This window comes from Bidens hawaiensis, unplaced genomic scaffold (assembly GCF_021521415.1).
Source record: "Bidens hawaiensis isolate Kalapana, Puna unplaced genomic scaffold, B.hawaiensis_p1.1 tig00003510_1, whole genome shotgun sequence".
Lineage (NCBI taxonomy): Eukaryota > Viridiplantae > Streptophyta > Magnoliopsida > Asterales > Asteraceae > Bidens > Bidens hawaiensis.
In genome coordinates this window covers 561,530-567,814 of record NW_027491198.1, presented here as the reverse complement: position 1 = coordinate 567,814, position 6,285 = coordinate 561,530, and positions in this window count along the sequence as shown.

Here is a 6,285-nt window from a genome sequence, read left to right as displayed (position 1 = left end):
CCCGACGGGTAATGGGCCGGGTATGGGATACAATTTTACAAACATGTATGGACATGTGATTACCAATACCCGGTCCAAACCCGGCCCATTACCATCCCTACTTAACGAGGTCAAAGATGGCGACCGAAACCACATTTCCGACAATACCAAAACTATGTTTTCTTTTTTGTAGTGTATTGTAATTTATATGGTTTGTAATTTATTAAAAATAAAGAGAAAATGAACTTTACTTTGTTTAGGTTGCATTTTATAAATATAAAATAATATTTATTTTTAACTAAAACACAATGTATCGATCGGTTCCAACCTTTCCATGTCAGGTTTCTAGCATTTCGGGTTTTCTTACTCGAAAAGCGTTCTAACATGGACTGGTTTTGACCAACCTGAAACCGGTTCCAATTAAACTCGTATTTGTTTGGAAAATACCCCGATTTCTTCCCCTTTACTTAAAAACACAACGTTTACCTGTTTATCTGAGATCAACTATTATATAATATAAACTTTTATTTGATTTTATTTGCATGTATTTACACTATGACATTATTCGGACTTTATGTTTGTATTATTATTATTGGTTTCGTGGTGGCTTCGATCGGTTTCATCATTGAAACGACCTTTTTATAAAACTTTGTAACGGTTGGAGTGGCAGTTATCCCGACCAATTATATGTACATATACATGATCAAATCTCTAGTGTTCATCACCAAGATTGATCCTTATTATCGGTTAATCCAAGACCTTATATATATATATATATATCTTTCAATTCATTCTTAGACCATTCTTATTGGCAACTCAACGATGGGTTGGTTGCCGCATGACGTTGAGGAATATAAAATATTGATAGTCTGTAGTTTATTCTCACCAAACTAGTCCATCAAAAAAACTACTTTGCAAACGTTTTTTATGTCATGTGTCATGCAATTACTAGTTCATGTTTTTTTACTCATTTTCCTTTTTTATTTATTAACCATTAACACAGTATATAATTTGGTTTTTGTCTAATAACTTAAATTGTTAGCTTTAAAAATAAAATCTAAAAACAGGCGCGTGTTTTTTGTCTAAACACTTCAATATTAATTTTATTTAAAACAAGGTTCTTTGAGAAAATATGTATATTTTTCTTATTACTTTTCCGATATAATATTATTGTTTAGTAAACTTATTATTTAAAGTTATATTTTTTATATATTTTAAATTTATATTTATATAACAAAAATGTTGGTTTTGGTTGGGTCGTGAATAAGGAATGTGGGTGAAATTTTAGATTAGGTTGGGTTGTGTTTGTTAATAAGAGATAAATTAGTTTTTTATTAAAAGATTGGATTGGGTTGGATTGTCGATAAAAATACATTTGTTCGATTGTGTGTCTAATTGCCAACATCAACCTGGTCTGTTTACTTATAATAGTTTTTAAATGTTCTTCGGTTAAGAAGTATTATTTTGAAAACTAAGATAGTCCTGAATCACTTTTCACTTTGAAAGAAACTTGTACCTGTAGGTACCAGATGATAACACCCCACCACTTGGAATTTTTTATTAGACTAAGACCGATATAATATGTAATTTAATATATTATATGGTATTAGATATACACGTTTAACTTGAGTCATTTCTATATATTTATTTGCACACGAATATAGATATTAATAATAGTCAATGACAACCTAGGAACATAACTTGCAAGTTCATCCACTCCTCCAACTTTCGAATTTTGAAAAAGGTTTTAATAAAATTATAAACTAAATAATATATACGTATCCTTCAAAACGAAGAAGTAAGATTATTTTTGTGGGATATCATATATATTTTATACTTTTATAACAACGCAAGTGTTTTAAAAAGTATACTATTGGGTCTGGATATAAACTTTTTCACGTCTTACAAAATACAAATAACATTGCATAGGGCTGGCACACTTCATTAGAAATCCAACCAAGCTACGTCCTTAGGCCCTCAAATACTTGAGTCTCCCATTTCAGAAATAAATAAATATATATAAATATATATATATATATAGGGAGAGGATCATGAGAGAACTCCATTTTATGGAGAGAACTAATAATGAAGTATTTTTAATTTAATTAAAAAAAATATTTTTAAAATTTTTTTTCTTTCATCCTTCTTATTTGTTGTTATTTTTCACCACAAAAAAATATAAAAATGAAAAAAAATAAAAAAAATTAACGTTGTAATGCATATATGCAATACATCGACTTTTTTTTATAATGCATATGTGCAATAGTGTGCATTTTGATATTTGAAATAGTGTTGAATAGCATATATATAGTTGTTTGTATTGTATATTTGCAATAGTGTTATATTATATACAAAAATTAAAAAAAATCGATATAGTGCATATGTGCATTAGTGTTGTATTACATATATCCAATAATGTGTTTTGCATACAATTTTTAATGTAGTATTTACATATATTCAATAGTGTATATTAGATAATGTATTTGTGTTGTATTATATGCAATAAAACACTATTTTATATAAAAAATACACATTAATGCACATACGCATTACATCGACGATTTTTTTTATTTTTTATTTATTTTTTTTAGGAACAATATCATCTTATTAGAAAGAGGAATGAAAAAAAATCACAAAATAATTTTTTTTAAAATAGTTAAAAATAAATCTTTACTAGTTCTCTAGTTCTCTCTTTTAAAGGAGTTCTCTATAGATCCCACCTCTATATATAGAAAGGATCAAGAGAGAACTCCTTCTTAGAAAGAGAATAGAGAACTAATAATAAATTATTTTTAATTTAATAATAAAAAAAATTTAATTTTCTTTTTTTTATTCCTTTTTATATGTTGTTATTCTTCACCACAAAAAAATATAAAAATAAAAAAAACAAAAAAAAACCTCGTTGTAATGCATATATTTAATACTTCGACTTTTTCTTAATGCATATGTGCACCGGTGTGTATTTTTATATGTGCAATAGTGTTATATTTATATACAAAAATAAAAAAAATCGATATAGTGCTTATGTGCATTAGTGTTGTATTACATATATGTGATAGTGTGTGTTGCATACAATTATTAGTGTTGTATTTGCATATATTCAATAGTGTGTATTGTATAATGCAAATGTGTTGTATTATATGCAATAAAATACTATTGTATATATGCAACAAGCATTAGTGCACATATGCACTACACCTACAAGTTTTTTTTTTTTATTTTGAGTATCAATATCATCTTATTAGAAGGAGGAAAGAAATTAATTCACATAATATTTTATAAAAAAAAGTTAAAAATAAATCTTTACTAGTTCTTTAGTTATCTATTTAAGAGGAGTTCTCTCTAGATCTCACCCACATATATATATATATAATATATATAAGCGAAGACATAAAAATCATACGTGTCGCGATGTGGTCGCTCCCCCTTTTTTTGGAGTCACCAGATTTGCTTTATTTTTAAATGGAGCCTTCTCATGCATTTGACCCGAATTCATGGGTATGGGTCTTACCAAATCCAGATATTCCTTAAACGGGTTATAATATCTCATTAAATTAAAAATTATTCACACCAATTTTTCGATGTAAAAATCCTATAAAATAGAATACAATAAAAATTAATAACTTATTTATTTTAAAAAAGATATATATATATATATATTATTTAAATTAAAAAACCAATTTAGTAGTAAAAAAATAAACGGGTCTTGGGTCTCATCAAACCATAAGTATATTATTAACTTTCATAAATATTAATTATAATTAAAAAACCAATTTTATAGTAAAAAAAAATAAACGGTCTTGGGTCTTATCAAAACCATATAGCTTTTAAACCGGGTTATAACATATCATGTATCTGTGAAACAATTTATCATCAAATTATTAGTATATTATTAACTTTCATACAATAAAAAAATATAAAATTAAAAAATAAATAAATATTAGAACAAACAATATAAAACAACACTCGTAATACGGGGGATAAAAACTAATATATATATATATATATATATATATATATATATATATATATATATATATAGGGGAGGGTTCATTGAGAAACCCCAAAAAAGTGGAGAATTAAGGAACAACCCTTTATTAATTCTCCATATCCTTATTGCGCACCCTCGATCACCTACATTACTTTATTTTGTTTGAGAAAAAAATCCATAAAAATATTAAAAAAATAATTAAAAAATTATATAACAAAATAAACGAAAAATAAAAAAGTTAAAAAACCAAAATATTTATCTAGCATCCCCGGTAAAAAAACCCTTAAAAAATCAAAAATTTATATAAAAAAATATTAAACAAATGAAAAAATATTAAAAATAAAAAAACCAAAAAAAAAATATCAAGCATCACTGTTCCAAAAAAACCTAAAAAATCAAAAAATTAATTAAAAAAATATACAAAAAACAAAAAAGAAAGAAAAAAAAACCAATAAACAAATATTTAGCATCCCCCTAAAAAAACCTCGATTTAGCCTTCGGATTTAGTTTGTTGGGTCTATACTTGTTGGTTTGTACTTAGTTAGGCTTGGTTTTGGATTTTTGTATGTAAATCAAGATCCCTTATGGATCTCGGTGGGCTTTGTTGGGCTAGCATATTTATCACTCTATATATAAAGTTCATTGTATAGGGTTTTAGGTTGGTTGTTCAGTTGAATGTTTTTGGCCGTCTAGTATTGTTAGACGAGTATTGTAAGCAAAGTGCTTAAGCACCCAATGTTAATTAGGACGTGTGTTTTGAAGCATTCCTTTGTGTTCTTCGTGTTCTTTTTATTTGTTCTTGGATCATCTTGTGTTGGATTTGCGCACCAACATCAAGATCAGTTGATATCATATGAAATATCCTCCACGGGACTTACAATTGGTATCAGAGCCTTAGATCTATTCAGGCTCGTTATTTTGATATCGACGGATTCAAGATCTTGGTACCTTGGTGGTTTGGTTATTATTTTTTCCGGCGTGAAACAAATCGGTGAAGAAGAAGAAAACGGTTGTTTTGATCAAAAAAACTCCCTTACTTGGAAACAATTTGAATCCCACAAAATCAGGGATTTAGTTGTTTCCTAAATAAGATCTTAAAACGCGTTTTTTGAAAGATCTCGGTTGTGTTTCCTAGTTTTCACCGAGATTTCGGCCATTAAACATAGTTCTCTGTCCTGTTTAAGAATATTTCAGTAAAAAACAAGTGATCTCGGCCAACTTTGATCATTCTCGGCTCAAAATCAGTGTTCTCGGTCAAAGATTCGTGTTCTCGGTCAACATCTCGTGGTTCTCGGTCAACATTTTGTGTTCTAGGTCAACATTCTGTGGTTCTTGGTCAGCTAAATTGGTTCTCGGTCAACGCAATCAGTGAACTTGTTTAGGCCTGATCCATTTGTTTTGGGCCGTGTGTGTACTTTTGAGTGTAACACCCTTGCCAAACACAACATCGTCCCACTCTTAGGTTATCCCACATCGGCCGTGGACAAAAGAGATCACTGGTTCAAAAGTAATGTCATGCATCTTCAATCACCAACGCGTTTTGGGCAACCAAAAACAAATCCGTAAGCTCTTCGTGGGCAGAGCGGACAATATTGGTGGTGCGAGGGGCCGGATGTTACAGTTGGTATCAGAGCCACTCTTGTGCCGTTCGGGATGTTGGGATACGCCTCATCGAGGACGATGAGTCCAAAGGGGGGTTGTCTGTAACACCCTTGCCAAACACAACATCGTCCCACTCTTAGGCTATCCCACATCGGCCGTGGACAAGAGAGATCACTGGTTCATAAGTAATGTCATGCCTCTTCAATCACCAACGCGTTTTGGGCAACCAAAAACAAATCCGTGAGCTCTTCGTGGGCAGAGCGGACAATATTGGTGGTGCGAGGGGCCGGATGTTACATTGAGCCTTTGAACTTTATTTACTGTTGGACTAATTTAATCAAAATGGATCAACTAATCAATAGGAATGTGTCATCAAATGCTTCATTCCATCAAGAATTGGACTCCATAATGGGGACCACTACTCGCGTGCCTCATCTGCTGACTCATGAGGGGTTTAGCGAGTGGAAGTTTCGTTTCGAAAAATACGTTAAAATGAAAGATGCCAAAATATGGAGAAGCATAGTCAGTGGTCCCCATCATTACTTACCAGAAGGAGAACTAAACTGAGATTGATGTGAAGCCTGTTGCTATGTATGATGATGATGATGATCTTGCTAAAATGGAAGAGGATGAAAAGGCTCTCTCAACTTTTACTATGGCACTCTACTAAAGAATTGTGGGAAGCACTAATTGAGGTATACAAAGGAAATGAG